Genomic DNA, 17362 nt, shown 5'->3' with positions numbered 1-17362 from the left:
GCGTTCAATCTCCATACCTTTAAATTTAAGGATTTCAGATCCTGATGGAAAAAAGGACCTTGTGACAGAAGGTCTGGTCTTAACGGAAGAGTCCACGGTTGGCAAGAGGCCATCCGGACAAGATCCGCATACCAAAATCTGTGAGGCCATGCCGGAGCTACCAGCAGAACAAACGAGCATTCCTTCAGAATCTTGGATATTACTCTTGGAAGAAGAACTAGAGGCGGAAAGATATAGGCAGGATGATACTTCCAAGGAAGTGATAATGCATCCACTGCCTCCGCCTGAGGATCCCGGGATCTGGACAGATACCTGGGAAGTTTCTTGTTTAGATGGGACGCCATCAGATCTATTTCTGGAAGTTCCCACATTTGAACAATCTGAAGAAATACCTCTGGGTGAAGAGACCATTCGCCCGGATGTAACGTTTGGCGACTGAGATAATCCGCTTCCCAATTGTCTATACCTGGGATATGAACCGCAGAGATTAGACAGGAGCTGGATTCCGCCCAAACCAAAATTCGAGATACTTCTCTCATAGCCAGAGGACTGTGAGTCCCTCCTTGATGATTGATGTATGCCACAGTTGTGACATTGTCCGTCTGAAAACAAATGAACGATTCTCTCTTCAGAAGAGGCCAAAACTGAAGAGCTCTGAAAATTGCACGGAGTTCCAAAATATTGATCGGTAATCTCACCTCCTGAGATTCCCAAACTCCTTGTGCCGTCAGAGATCCCCACACAGCTCCCCAACCTGAAAGACTTGCATCTGTTGAAATTACAGTCCAGGTCGGAAGCACAAAAGAAGCCCCCTGAATTAAACGATGGTGGTCTGTCCACCATGTTAGAGAGTGTCGAACAATCGGTTTTAAAGATATTATTTGAGAAATCTTCGTGTAATCCTTGCACCATTGCTTCAGCATACAGAGCTGAAGAGGTCGCATGTGAAAACGAGCAAAGGGGATCGCGTCCGATGCAGCAGTCATAAGACCTAGAATTTCCATGCATAAGGCTACCGAAGGGAATGATTGTGACTGAAGGTTTCGACAAGCTGCAATCAATTTTAGACGTCTCTTGTCTGTTAAAGACAGAGTCATGGACACTGAATCCATCTGGAAACCCAGAAAGGTTACTCTTGTCTGAGGAATCAAAGAACTTTTTGGTAAATTGATCCTCCAACCATGATCTTGAAGAAACAACACAAGTCGATTCGTATGAGATTCTGCTAAATGTAAAGACTGAGCAAGTACCAAGATATCGTCCAAATAAGGAAATACCACAATACCCTGTTCTCTGATTACAGACAGAAGGGCACCGAGAACCTTTGTAAAAATTCTTGGAGCTGTAGCTAGGCCAAACGGCAGAGCCACAAACTGGTAATGCTTGTCCAGAAAAGAGAATCTCAGGAACTGATAATGATCTGGATGAATCGGAATATGCAGATATGCATCCTGTAAATCTATTGTGGACATATAATTCCCTTGCTGAACAAAAGGCAATATAGTCCTTACAGTTACCATCTTGAACGTTGGTATCCTTACATAACGATTCAATATTTTTAGATCCAGAACTGGTCTGAAGGAATTCTCCTTCTTTGGTACAATGAAGAGATTTGAATAAAACCCCATCCCCTGTTCCGGAACTGGAACTGGCATAATTACTCCAGACAACTCTAGATCTGAAACACATTTCAGAAATGCTTGAGCTTTTACTGGATTTACTGGGACACGGGAAAGAAAAAATCTTTTTGCAGGAGGTCTCATCTTGAAACCAATTCTGTACCCTTCTAAAACAATGCTCTGAATCCAAAGATTGTGAACAGAATTGATCCAAATTTCCTTGAAAAAACGTAACCTGCCCCCTACCAGCTGAGCTGGAACGAGGGCCGCACCTTCATGTGGACTTAGAAGCAGGCTTTGCCTTTCTAGCTGGCTTGGATTTATTCCAGACTGGAGATGGTTTCCAAACCGAAACTGCTCCTGAGGATGAAGGATCAGGTTTTTGTTCTTTGTTGAAACGAAAGGAACGAAAACGATTATTAGCCCTGTTTTTACCTTTAGATTTTTTATCCTGTGGTAAAAAAGTTCCTTTCCCACCAGTAACAGTTGAAATAATGGAATCCAACTGAGAACCAAATAATTTGTTACCCTGGAAAGAAATGGAAAGCAAAGTTGATTTAGAAGCCATATCAGCATTCCAAGTTTTAAGCCATAAAGCTCTTCTAGCTAAGATAGCTAGAGACATAAACCTGACATCAACTCTGATAATATCAAAAATAGCATCACATATAAAATTATTAGCATGCTGAAGAAGAATAATAATATCATGAGAATCACGATGTGTTACTTGTTGCGCTAAAGTTTCCAACCAAAAAGTTGAAGCTGCAGCAACATCAGCCAAAGATATAGCAGGTCTAAGAAGATTACCTGAACACAGATAAGCTTTTCTTAGAAAGGATTCAATTTTCCTATCTAGAGGATCTTTAAACGAAGTACCATCTGACGTAGGAATAGTAGTACGTTTAGCAAGGGTAGAAATAGCCCCATCAACTTTAGGGATCTTGTCCCAAAATTCTAATCTGTCAGACGGCACAGGATATAAATGCTTAAAACGTTTAGAAGGAGTAAATGAATTACCCAATTTATCCCATTCCTTGGAAATTACTGCAGAAATAGCATTAGGAACAGGAAAAACTTCTGGAAAAACCACAGGAGCTTTAAAAACCTTATCCAAACGTTTAGAATTAACATCAAGAGGACCAGAATCCTCTATTTCTAAAGCAATTAGTACTTCTTTAAGTAAAGAACGAATAAATTCCATTTTAAATAAATATGAAGATTTATCAGCATCAACCTCTGAGACAGAATCCTCTGAACCAGAAGAATCATCAGAATCAGAATGATGATCTTCATTTAAAAATTCATCTGTAGGGAGAGAAGTTTTAAAAGATTTTTTACGTTTACTAGAAGGAGAAATAACAGACATAGCCTTCTTAATGGATTCTGAAACAAAATCTCTTATATTATCAGGAACATTCTGCACCTTAGATGTTGAAGGAACTGCAACAGGCAATGGTACTTTACTAAAGGAAATATTATCTGCTTTAACAAGTTTGTCATGACAATCAATACAAACAACAGCTGGAGGAATAGCTACCAAAAGTTTACAGCAGATGCACTTAGCTTTGGTAGATTCAGCACTTGACAGCGATTTTCCTGTAGTATCTTCTGACTCAGATGCAACGTGGGACATCTTGCAATATGTAAGAGAAAAAACAACATATATAAAGCAAAATTGATCAAATTCCTTAAAAGACAGTTTCAGGAATGGGAAAAAATGCCAAAGAACAAGCTTCTAGCAACCAGAAGCAATAAAAAATGAGACTAAAATAATGTGGAGACAAAAGTGACGCCCATATTTTTTCGCGCCAAATAAGACGCCCACATTATTTGGCGCCTAAATGCTTTTGGCGCCAAAAATGACCCCACATCCGGAACGCCGACATTTTTGGCGCAAAATAACGTCAAAAAAATGACGCAACTTCCGGCGACACGTATGACGCCGGAAACGGAAATAGAATTTTTGCGCCAAAAAAATCCGCGCCAAGAATGACGCAATAAAATGAAGCATTTTCAGCCCCCGCGAGCCTAACAGCCCACAGGGAAGAGTCAAATTTTTTGAAGGTAAGAAAAAATTTATTAAATCAAATGCATTATCCCAAATATGAAACTGACTGTCTGAAAATAAGGAAAGTTGAACATTCTGAGTCAAGGCAAATAAATGTTTGAATACATATATTTAGAACTTTATAAACAAAGTGCCCAACCATAGCTTGGAGTGTCACAGAAAATAAGACTTACTTACCCCAGGACACTCATCTACATATAGCAGATAGCCAAACCAGTACTGAAACGAGAATCAGTAGAGGTAATGGTATATATAAGAGTATATCGTCGATCTGAAAAGGGAGGTAAGAGATGAATCTCTACGACCGATAACAGAGAACCTATGAAATAGACCCCGTAGAAGGAGATCACTGCATTCAAATAGGCAATACTCTCCTCACATCCCTCTGACATTCACTGCACGCTGAGAGGAAAACCGGGCTCCAACTTGCTGCGGAGCGCATATCAACGTAGAATCTAGCACAAACTTACTTCACCACCTCCATCGGAGGCAAAGTTTGTAAAACTGAATTGTGGGTGTAGTGAGGGGTGTATTTATAGGCATTTTGAGGTTTGGGAAACTTTGCCCCTCCTGGTAGGAATGTATATCCCATACGTCACTAGCTCATGGACTCTTGCTAATTACATGAAAGAAAGTATATTATAAATATATGTGCACAGAGGATATGTGAATATCCAAGGAGAAAAGCTAAAAAAGTGCCTCTGAGGCTGCGGTCTTCAATCACACGATCCTATACGATCGCGCTGATTGACACCCACTGCTAGCGGACGATTGGACGCAAATCTGCTTGTGAACTGCTTGTGCAATGATAAATGCAGACATCGTATGATGTCGGCACTCAGCGATGTCTGTCGGACATGATACGCTACAGCGTATCATGTCGGACAGACATTGGTAAATCTACCCCTCTGTCTGAAACAGCCCGATTCACTGATTGAAACAGACCAATTCTCTATCTGAAAAAGCCTGATTATCTGATTGAAACATCTTGAATCTCTGTCTGAATTAGCCCCATTCTCTGATTGAAACATTCTGACTTCTCTGTCTGAAACGGCCCAATTCTCTGTCTGACACAGCCGGATTGTCTGTTGGACACAGCCGGATTGTCTGTTGGACACAGCCGGATTGTCTGTTGGACACAGCCGGATTGTCTGTCTGACACAGCCGGATTGTCTGTCTGACACAGCCGGATTGTCTGTCTGACACAGCCGGATTGTCTGTCTGACACAGCCGGATTGTCTGTCTGACACAGCCGGATTGTCTGTCTGACACAGCCGGATTGTCTGTCTGACACAGCAGGATTTTCAGTCTGACACAGCTGGATTTTCAGTCTGACACAGCCGGATGGTCTGTCTGACACAGCCAGATTTTCTGTCGGACACAGCCAGATTGTCTGTCTGACACAGCCGGATTGTCTGTCTGACACAGCCGGATTGTCTGTCTGACACAGCCGGATTGTCTGTCTGACACAGCCGGATTGTCTGTCTGACACAGCCGGATGGTCTGTCGGACACAGCCGGATGGTCTGTCGGACACAGCCGGATTGTCTGTCGGACACAGCCGGATGGTCTGTCGGACACAGCCGGATTGTCTGTCGGACACAGCCGGATTGTCTGTCGGACACAGACGGATTGTCTGTCGGACACAGCCGGATTGTCTGTCTGACACAGCCGGATTGTCTGTCTGACACAGCCGGATTGTCTGTCTGACACAGCCGGATTGTCTGTCTGACACAGCCGGATTGTCTGTCTGACACAGCCGGATTGTCTGTCTGACACAGCCGGATTGTCTGTCTGACACAGCCGGATTGTCTGTCTGACACAGCCGGATTGTCTGTCTGGAACAGACGGATTTTCTGTCTGGAACAGCCGGATTTTCTGTCTGACACAGCCATATTTTCTGTCTGACACAGCCGGATTTTCTGTCTGACACAGCCGGATTCTCTGTAATTGAGGCCCTTGAAGGGACACTGAACACTTCACTCTAAATATGGGTGCCGCCACTGCAGTTATCTGAAGGAGAGTTGCACATGTGCTAACACCTCAGTACTAGAATGCATTAAAAGCCAGATTTCAAGATGAGAGGAAGGCAGGGATTAACTTTAATACAAGGCTTATAAAAAGCATGCAGTGCCAGATTACACGTGGAGAGCTAAATATCACTTTTGTGAAATTGATATTTGCGCTCTACTGCGTAATACCAGTGCACGCTGGGAAGCATTGTGGTAACGAGAGCGCACTTCCCTAGGCTTCCCTGGGAGCTTGGTTCTCATGCCCTGAGAAACGGCATGCAAACTAGCGCAGAGATGGGGGTAAGTCACGCAGCAATGCTGTCGTATGCTGTCTGCATTTATCGATGGGCGGCAGACATGATACGCTACATCGTATCATGTCCGTCCCCACAATAATAAATAGACCTCTTAGTCTGTTATTTCCTAGCATGAATAAATTGATGAATAAATGAATGAATTAAAAATATTTGGGATTTCCAAAAATAGTAAAACCTTTAGTCACAGCTAATGTAACTTCTGCTTACATTTATGACTAAACTAGCTACAAGTAATTCTAACCAGCCAAGGGTCTGTAAAGTGTCTTGTGTGGCTTTTTATTGGGTTTTGAGATTTAAAGTCTTTACAATCCATTAGAAAACCCACTTATCAAATTCAACAGCATTGACCTCTTCAAAAGTCCATTATTGCCTGTTTCGAGAGGAATTTCTTGGGTGTTTCCACAACTTTTTTCTAAATGTTTTGCACATACTCAGTTTACATGTTAATAAACAAGATCTTTCCTTGATTTAATAAAAATATTAGGGATGTGCATTTTCTCAGCATTTGTCATTAGTTAGTGAAAGGAATGCCGAAAAAAGCAATAGTCTGCAGCATTCCGCTCATTTCGGCATCAGCTATATTAGATAAAAAATGCAACACACAAATCTCTCTATTAGACATTTTTGTGTTGTACATTTACTCTAATATACGGAGCTGAATGCTTCAAGCTGCAGCCATTTCCATACATATGCACATCCCTAAAAAAAATAACTAAAATTACACTTTTAGACCATGAAACTTATAAACTTCTTTATACAGGCTTTATAATGTACATTTATGATTAATATGTTATGTTAATATTAACGGTTAAATGCATTTAGACATTATAGGCAGTCATCAGTATTACCTGTTATAGTTTAGTTTTGCATTGACCTCATACATTTGTCATCTTTAATCCGATAAACCTATTATATCCTGTATGCAATTCAAGCAGCTTTATTAATGGAAATAGTGGCTCTTCTAATGGATTGCAAAGCATCTAAGTTATCAAATGTTTTCACATGGTACTTCTGATTAATTAGAAAGGGAGACAAAAATGACAACCCAGTCATGTCAGCCTGTCTTTTCCGCCCTCTGTAGCTCTTCCACCTGTCATTATGACATTCCCACTATCTACAGCTCTACCTCCTTTTAATCTGTCATGCCCACCATCTATACAGCTTATCCTCATCAGTATGACATTTCTACCATCTGCAGGTTTACCCCTATAAGTCTGGCAGTTCCACCATTTGCAGGTTATATTACTGTCAGTTTGTTCTTTCCACCAGCTGCAGCTTTTTTCCTGTTAGTTTGTGATTTCCACCATCTGTAGCTTATTCTACTGACAGTATATCCCTTCCACCATCTGTAGCTTATTCTACTGACAGTATATCCCTTCCACCATCTGTAGCTTATCCTGTAAAATGTTCTTTCTACTATCCACAGCTCTTCCTCCTGACACACTGTCCGTTCCACCCTCTAAAGCTTTATCCTTCTGTTAGTCTGTCCTATTCACCATCTACAGCTCTACCCCATGTCAATGTGTCCTATCCACCATCTACAGTTCTCCCTCCTTTCAGTCTGTTATATATACAATCTACAGCTCTACCTCCTATCAATCTGACATATATACTATCTACTGCTCTACCCCCTGTCAGTCAGTCCTTTCCACAATCTACAGCTCTACCTCCTATCAATCTGACATATATACCATCTACTGCTCTACCCCCTGTCAGTCTGTCCTTTCCACAATCTACAGCTCTACCTCCTATCAATCTGACATATATACTATCTACTGCTCTACCCCCTGTCAGTCAGTCCTTTCCACAATTTACAGCTCTACCTCCTATCAATCTGACATATATACCATCTACTGCTCTACCCCCTGTCAGTCTGTCCTTTCCACAATCTACAGCTCTACCTCCTATCAATCTGACATATATACCATCTACTACTCTACCCCCTGTCAATCTGTCATATATACCATATACAACTCTAACCCCTGTCAGTCTGTTCTTTCCACCATCTACTGCTCTACCCCCTGTCAGTCTGTTCTTTCCACCATCTACTACTCTACCTCCTGTCAATCTGTCATATATACCATTTACAACTCTAACCCCTGTCAGTCTGTTCTTTCCACCATCTACTGCTCTGCCTTCTGTCTGTCTGCTTTTTCCAACATCTACAGCTTGTCCTCCTGTCAATCTGTCATATATACTATATAAAACTCTAACCCGTATCAGTCTGTTCTTTCCACCATCTACTGCTCGGCCCCATCTCAGTCTGTTTTTCCACCATCTACTGCTCGGCCCCAACTCAGTCTGTTTTTCCACCATCTACTGCTCGGCCCCATCTCAGTCTGTTTTTCCACCATCTACTGCTCTGCCCCATCTCAATCTGATTTTTCCACCATCTACAGTTCTGCCCCATCTCAATCTGTTCTTTCCACCATCTACAGCTCTACCACCTGTCAGTCTGTTCTTTCCACTATCTATAGCTCTACCACCCATCAGTCAGTCCAATCCAAAATTTACATATCTACCTCCTGTCTTTCTCGCTTTTAACTATCTACACCTCGACCTCCAGTTAGCATGTCCTTTCCACCATCTTCATTTGTTTTACCTGTCAGCCTGCACATTTCATCATCTGCAACGTTCTCTCCAGTCATCTTGTCCCCAACTTTTCCTTTTAGTTGTAAATAATACTTCCAATTGTCTGTCTACCTTGCTGTCCATCCCATTATCCAATTTTTTTCTCATGAATATCTGTTACTTTCACTTGCCCTATCTGTTCCTCTTCTTGCCAGTAAATCCCTGCCTGCTCTTTTTCCCTCTTTCCCATGATCTTCCTCCAGCCTTCTGTCACTTTCTTCCTCTAGTAAAACTCTTTGTTGCTGCACATATCAGTCTATCATGTGTTCTTTCTCCTGACAGTTTGTACAATTAAGAATAAGATACAAATTGCATCAGATACTACATTAAATCAAGAAAGAAAAAATATTCCTTTGGTTATTTCAACTTTTATAGATCAAACAATGTGCAGAACAAACACATTTGTAGTGGTTTAATTACACCCCAAACAGAGTATGCTTTGTTAAGATAACATCTATCAAGAGGAAATGAAAATTACTTGATTATTGCTAAAGCTTATTACATTTTACAATACATTTTTCTGAAGACATGTCTGAATTGAGATGTCAATGTTCCAGCTGATATACACCCGCAATCACAAACAAATCTAACACAAAAGCACAGATGAACACATTCCATCTGTCTAAACTGAAATGTTGATACATATGAAGTCAAAGTAGCCAGCTGCAATGCTGATGAAGGAAGATCCATACCAAGGTAGAGCACAAAATCAAGCGTAGTTATCTAGTCTTCATGGGGGGAATGTTTTTGAAAGCCTGGCCTGCACTTACATGGTTGCTCTGATATGATATGAGCTGGAGAACATGATGTGTCACAACTCTATTTTGGAAGATAAACTTATGTTTAGACACTGTATATGACATTTCAGTGAATTGTCTCTACAAAGTAAAAAATGCATGAATTATACTGGTGTGTAATATATACCAAACAATGATTTCTGTATCTTGGTCATCAGTGGAACAGTTTGTGATTACTGAAAATTTATTTTAATCTCTAAAATTATGCAAATAAAAATAATTTCTCTGTGCCTCACTGAAAGCATTTTATCTCATAAAAAGATCAATTTCTGGGGGGTGACCATAAAGGGAGTCTGAGAAGTCGCACTTTCAGGAGCTCCTGAAGAAAATCAATTAATCTGCTGATTATTGACCTGGCTCTTAGGCATCTTTAAAAGAAAAGTTATCCTTCGGGTATACAATATCCTGGGGATCTCGTAGCTTCTACATTTGCTGTATTCATGACTCCATAGCTACTGAACAGGTATCTTAGGCCTATAGCGATGGCTATTTATTAGGCTGCGTACCCCCCCCCCAGGTAGCCTGGGTAAACAGCCTCTCTGAGTCAAAATAAGACACCACCACCAGCTCACAGTATTGTCAATCATACCGAAAACTGTGCCCAAATTCATAAGAGGCTTGGTGGCGGCAATACCAACAATAAACATGTGGGGACAGGAATCACTGAATCTTTTAAACAAACAATTCTTGACATTTAAATCCAACATGCTCTCTATAAGCGAAAGAAAAGTTGATGGACATTCACCAACAATACAGAATCAAAAGCCTATGGAAATCTTTGCAAGTCTGGGTTCTTTAGATACAGGGTTTAGCCCTAACAGTGATGAGGTGGACAGTATATATATATATATACACTGTATATATACAGTATATATATATATATATATATATATATATATATACACAAGTTAAGATTCCTATCATATAAAAAAGTAAGTAACACTCTACAACCCAAGACACCCCATAAGGCAGTCTACAACCTAACAGTCACACAGTTGGACTTTACAGTCACACTGCTAGATTGTGGAGATGGCTCCCCCATCGTACAGTTTCTTCAAAGTTATGATGATACTGCAATAAAGACTGATGCAGTTATCAGGCGCAGACACAGAAGATATGTGAAGAAAATGGTCAAACAACTCAGGCTATATAGAGTATACACAATATTACTTTTTTGCATCCTCAAAAAACAGAATTTATGCTTACCTGATAAATTACTTTCTCTTGCGGTGTATCCAGTCCACGGATTCATCCTTACTTGTGGGATATTCTCATTCCCTACAGGAAGAAAGCACACAGCAGAGCTGTCCATATAGCTCCCCCCCTAGCTCCACCCCCAGTCATTCGACCGAAGGTAAGGAGAAAAGGAGAAACCATAGGGTGCAGTGGTGACTGTAGTTTAAACAAAACATTTTTATTAACCTGACTTAATTGCCAGGGCGGGCCGTGGACTGGATACACCGCAAGAGAAAGTAATTTATCAGGTAAGCATAAATTCTGTTTTCTCTTGCAAGGTGTATCCAGTCCACGGATTCATCCTTACTTGTGGGATACCAATACCAAAGCTTTAGGACACGGATGAAGGGACGGAACAAGACAGGTAACCTAAACGGAAGGCACCACTGCTTGCAAAACCTTTCTCCCAAAAATAGCCTCCGAAGAAGCAAAAGTATCGAATTTGTAAAATTTGGCAAAAGTATGCAGTGAAGACCAAGTCGCTGCCTTACAAATCTGTTCAACAGAAGCCTCATTCTTGAAAGCCCATGTAGAAGCCACAGCTCTGGTGGAATGAGCTGTAATTCGTTCAGGAGGCTGCTGTCCAGCAGTCTCATAAGCCAATCGGATGATGCTTTTCAGCCAGAAGGAAAGAAAGGTAGCAGTCGCTTTCTGACCTCTCCTCTTACCAGAATAGACAACAAACAAGGATGATGTTTGTCTGAAATCCTTGGTTGCTTGCAAATAGAATTTCAAAGCATGAACCACATCAAGATTGTGTAATAGCCGTTCCTTCTTTGAAGCTGGATTAGGACACAGGGAAGGAACAATGATTTCCTGGTTAATATTCTTATTAGAAACAACTTTAGGAAGAAAACCAGGTTTGGTACGCAAAACTGCCTTATCTGCATGGAACACCAGATAGGGTGAATTACACTGCAAAGCAGACAATTCTGAAACTCTTCGAGCAGAAGATATAGCTACCAAAAACAAAACTTTCCAAGATAATAACTTAATATCTATGGAATGTAAAGGTTCAAACGGAACCCCTTGAAGAACTGAAAGAACTAAATTTAGACTCCATGGCGGAGCCACAGGTTTATAGACAGGCTTGATTCTGACTAAAGCCTGAGCAAATGCTTGAACGTCTGGTACCTCTGCCAGACGCTTGTGTAAAAGGATAGACAGAGCAGATATCTGTCCTTTTAAGGAACTAGCTGACAAGCCTTTCTCCAATCCTTCTTGGAAAAAAGACAATATCCTTGGAATCCTAATCTTACTCCACGAGTAACCCTTGGATTCACACCAACAAAGATATTTCCGCCATATCTTATGGTACATTTTCCTGGTGACAGGCTTTCTAGCCTGGATCAGAGTATCTATAACTGATTCAGAGAAACCACGCTTAGATAGAATTAAGCGTTCAATCTCCAAGCAGTCAGCTGCAGAGAAACTAGATTTGGATGCTTGAATGGACCCTGTATTAGAAGATCCTGCCTCATTGGCAGTGTCCAAGGTGGGACAGATGACATGTCCACTAGGTCTGCATACCAAGTCCTGCGTGGCCACGCAGGCGCAATTAGAATTACCGAAGCCTTCTCCTGTTTGATTCTGGCTATCAGACGAGGGAGAAGGGGAAACGGTGGAAAGACATAAGCCAGATTGAAGGACCAAGGCGCTACTAGAGCATCTATCAATGCCGACTTGGGGTCCCTGGACCTGGATCCGTAGAGAGGAAGTTTGGAGTTCTGACGGGACGCCATCAGATCCAATTCTGGAATGCCCCATAGCTGGGTCAGCTGAGCAAAAACCTCCGGGTGGAGTTCCCACTCCCCCGGGTGAAAAGTCTGACGACTTAGAAAATCCACCTCCCAGTTGTCTACACCTGGGATGTGAATTGCAGATAGATGGCAGGAGTGATCCTCCGCCCACCTGATTATTTTGGTTACTTCCTTCATCGCTAGGGAACTCTTTGTTCCCCCCTGATGATTGATGTATGCTACAGTCGTGATGTTGTCCGACTGAAATCTGATGAATTTGGCCGCCGCTAGTTGAGGCCATGCCTGAAGCGTGTTGAATATCGCTATCAGTTCCAAAATGTTTATCGGGAGAAGAGACTCTTCCCGAGACCATAGGCCCTGAGCTTTCAGGGAGTCCCAGACCGCGCCCCAGCCTAACAGACTGGCGTCGGTCGTGACAATGATCCACTCCGGTCTGCGGAAGCACATTCCCTGAGACAGGTGATCCTGAGACAACCACCAGAGAAGAGAATCTCTGGTTTTCTGGTCCAGTTGTATCTGAGGAGACAAATCTGCATAATCTCCATTCCACTGTTTGAGCATGCACAGTTGCAGTGGTCTGAGATGTATTCGAGCAAAAGGGACTACATCCATTGCCGCCACCATTAATCCGATTACCTCCATGCACTGAGCTACAGATGCCCGAGGAATGGAATGAAGAACTCAGCAAGTAGTTAAAAGCTTTAACTTTCTGACCTCCGTCAGAAATATTTTCATTTCTACCGAGTCTATTAATGTTCCCAGAAAGGGAACCCTTGTGAGCGGGGACAGAGAACTTTTTTCGATGTTTACCTTCCACCCGTGAGACCTTAGAAAGGCCAGAACAATCTCCGTATGAGCCTTGGCACTGGGAAAAGACGACGCCTGTATTAAGATGTCGTCCAAATAAGGTGCTACTGCAATGCCCCGCGGTCTTAATACCGCCAGAAGGGACCCTAGCACTTTTGTGAAAATTCTGGGAGCGGTGGCCAACCCGAAGGGAAGGGCCACGAACTGGTAATGCTTGTCCAGAAAGGCGAACCTTAGGAACTGATGATGATCTTTGTGGATACGAATATGTAGGTACGCATCCTTTAGATCCACGGTACTCATATATTGACCTTCCTGGATCATAGGTAAGATTGTCCGGATGGTCTCCATCTTGAATGATGGAACTCTGAGGAATTTGTTTAGAATTTTTAGATCCAGGATTGGCCTGAAAGTTCCTTCCTTTTTGGGAACCACAAACAGGTTTGAGTAAAAACCCAGTCCTTGTTCTGTAATTGGAACTGGATATATCACTCCCATCTTGAGTAGATCTTCTACACAGCGTAAGAACGCCTCTTTCTTTGTCTGGTCTGTAGACAGACGAGAAATGTGGAACCTTCCCCTTGTAGGGGAGTCCTTGAATTCTAGAATATATCCCTGAGTAACAATCTCTAATGCCCAGGGATCGGAAAATCTCTTGCCCAAGCCTGAGCGAAGAGAGAGAGTCTGCCCCCTACCAGATCCGGTCCCGGATCGGGGGCTACCCCTTCATGCTGTCTTAGTAGCAGCTGCAGGCTTCTTGGCCTGTTTACCCTTGTTCCAGCCCTGCAAAGCCTTCCAGGTTGCCTTGGGCTGTGAGGCGTTACCCTCTTGCTTTGCGGTTGCAGAGGTTGAAGCAGGACCGCTCCTGAAGTTGCGAAAGGAACGAAAATTAGCCTTGTTTTTAGCCTTAAAAGGCCTATCTTGCGGGAGAGCATGGCCCTTTCCCCCGGTGATATCCAAAATAATCTCATTCAACTCGGGCCCGAAAAGGGTCTTTCCTTTGAAAGGGATATTTAGTAATTTTGTTTTGGGCGACACGTCAGCTGACCATGACTTGAGCCAAAGCGCTCTGCGCGCCATAATGGCGAAACCAGAATTTTTCGCCGCTAACTTAGCTAATTGCAAAGCGGCATCTGTGATAAAAGAATTAGCCAGCTTTAGAGCATTAATTCTATCCATGACTTCGTCATATGAAGTCTCCCTCTGGAGCAACTCCTCCAGTGCCTCAAACCAAAAAGCCGCTGCAGTAGTTACAGAAATAATGCAGGCAATAGGTTGGACAAATATTTTCTTTAGTAAACCTAACTTTTTATCCATAGGATCTTTAAAAGCACAACTGTCTTCAATTGGGATGGTTGTGCGCTTGGCTAGTGTCGAAACTGCCCCTTCTACCTTAGGGACTGTCTGCCACGCGTCCCGTCTGGGATCAGTTATGGGGAACATTTTCTTAAAGATAGGGGGGGGGAACAAAAGGTACACCTGGTCTCTCCCACTCCCTAGCAACAATATCCACCACCCTCTTAGGGATCGGAAACGCATCAGTGTATACAGGGACTTCTAGATATTTGTCCATTTTACACAATTTCTCTGGGACCACCATAGGGTCACAATCATCCAGAGTTGGTAAAACCTCCCTAAGCAATACGCGGAGGTGTTCCAATTTAAATTTAAATGCTAGTGAATCTGATTCTGCCCGCTGAGAAACCTTTCCTGAGTCAGAAATTTCTCCCTCAGACATCACATCCCTCGCCCCTACTTCAGAGTGTTGTGAGGGTACATCAGATAAACCTCCCAAAGCTTCCGACTGCTCCTCATCTGTTCTTAAAACAGAGCTATCGCGCTTTTTAGGGAAAACTGGCAGTTTGGATAGAAAGGCCGCAAGGGAATTATCCATGACTGTCGCTAGTTGTTGAAATGTAATAGGTGCCAATGCACTAGAGGTACTAGGTATCGCTTGAGCGGGCGTAACTGGTGATGACACATGGGGAGAGGAAGGCGGACTATCCTCATTACCTTCAGTCAAAGAATCATCTAGGGCTATATTTTTAAGTGACACAATATGATCTTTGAAGTGTATAGACACATTAGTGCACTTGGGACACATAGAGCAAGGCTTTTCCTTAGTGTCAGACATGTTTAACAGATTAGTATTATACACAAGCAGGATTTGAAATAAACGGTACTGTGCCTTTAAGAAATAAAAAGCGCACACAATTTTACAAAACGGTGAAAAATGAACTAAATCACTTGAAATTTTCACAGTATGTGCCTAATGCTTCGATATGATTGCACAACAAGTTTCAGCCTGATTAACCCTTTAATGCCCAAACCGGAGCAGTCTAAAGCCTACAACCGGTTAATAAACTACAGCACCTTGCCACAGCAGCCTGCTGTGGCCCTACCTGCCCTTAGGGATTAGTTTTGTGAAAAGCAAGCCTCTGGAAGTCCTCAAACAGTCTCTGAACCCTCCATGTGAAGCAGCATGAACAATCTGTCAGGATTAAGTGCACAACTGAGGCGTGAAATTAGGCCCCTCCCACTCCACTCCGGAGTTGTGAGGCCTTCAGATTCCCCATTTTAGGTGACTAAAATAATGCCATGTGGAATAAAAACCCTGTAATAAACACACCAAAAGTGTTTAAAAAGTGTCTATAATCAGTATTTTGTTAAATAAAATAATCGATTGCCCTGCAACAGTGTCAACCAGCCTATTGAGCCCTCTTAAATAAGCCTTGAGTTCTATACTGAGTCTCAGAACATGGCTTACCTTTCCCACATGGGTATTCTTGTCAGTCTTCTAGCATTATCTTGTCTTGACTAGAAAAAAGATGACTGAAACATACCTTAATGCAGTTAAGCCTGCAAACTGTTCCCCCCAACTGAAGTTTTCTGGTACTCCTCAGTCCTGTGTGGGAACAGCAATGGATTTTAGTTACAACATGCTAAAATCATTTTCCTCTCAGCAGAATTCTTCATCACATTTCTGCCAGAGAGTAAATAGTACAAACCGGTACTATTTAAAAATAACAAACTTTTGATTGAAGATATAAAACTACAAATCTAACACCACATTCAGTTTACCCTCCAGTAGAGAGGCCCTGCTGCCAGAGCCGGCAAAGAGAATGACTGGGGGGTGGAGCTAGGGGGGAGCTATATGGACAGCTCTGCTGTGTGCTCTCTTTGCCACTTCCCTGTAGGGAATGAGAATATCCCACAAGTAAGGATGAATCCGTGGACTGGATACACCTTGCAAGAGAAAGGGTTTTTTCTAAACTAGAATAACAGGCTCATGACTTGACTTCTGAATATGTCCTCTACCGTGACCTGATGCAGATTAGGTAGCCTCCAGCTAAAATGGCTCCAGTTCATGTTAAATCTTCCAAATGGGCCAACTATAAATGGACAGTTTCTCCTTTGGACAGACCTGTAAGTAAATTTCTATATTGTTCTTCTCCCAAGAAAATTAGAACTTTTGTAATTCATGCATAGCAGGACTAAGCTGACGTAAATGTGTTTACTCTTCTTTACTTATAGTTAACAATATGATGATAGTTGCTTTTTGCTTATTCATATGTTATTAATTGGTAAAACAGCCCTGTCTTCTCCTATGCTCTTCACTAACTAATACAAATATATTTTACTTACTTTATTACCCTGTGACTGTTGGAGGGACTTCTATGTCCATCCTGTTTTAAATTAACATATGACAACATACAATTTTATATCCTAAATAACTCTCTCACCTTTACCACCAGTTTACTTTACTATTAGTTTATAGGTTTGATAGTGTTGCTGTTTCCTTATCTTTATACTTATTATATTATCTGTATTATATGACTGTACATACCTCCTGTATATTGTTAGTCTTGATTGAATATGTCTGCAAGTGATCGTTTATTAATATGAATACATCACAGACTGCATATTCTATTACTCTATTCCCTACCTCAATGGTAGTTCTAGACAAGGTGTGCCCAAAAGATATTTCATGATTTACCAGTAGATCATGATATACCTTATATATCATGATCACAAAGTTATTAAGTGATTTCCCATTTCCTTCTTGGCCAGTAGTGAGAGTATGGTCACAAGTTAAAAGAATTATGAAATAGAAAT

General features: G+C 41.9%; 1 protein-coding gene across 1 annotated transcript in view; it reads right to left on the bottom strand.

The window, feature by feature from the left end:
- Window positions 1-17362, bottom strand: part of LOC128643729 (A-kinase anchor protein 6-like) — a 195691-nt gene that overhangs the window by 129762 nt on the left and 48567 nt on the right. The gene's annotated exons all lie outside the window — the stretch shown is intronic.

Source organism: Bombina bombina, unplaced genomic scaffold (genome assembly GCF_027579735.1).
Source record: "Bombina bombina isolate aBomBom1 unplaced genomic scaffold, aBomBom1.pri scaffold_691, whole genome shotgun sequence".
NCBI classification, from domain to species: domain Eukaryota; kingdom Metazoa; phylum Chordata; class Amphibia; order Anura; family Bombinatoridae; genus Bombina; species Bombina bombina.
This window is presented reverse-complemented; position numbering and strand designations above follow the sequence as displayed.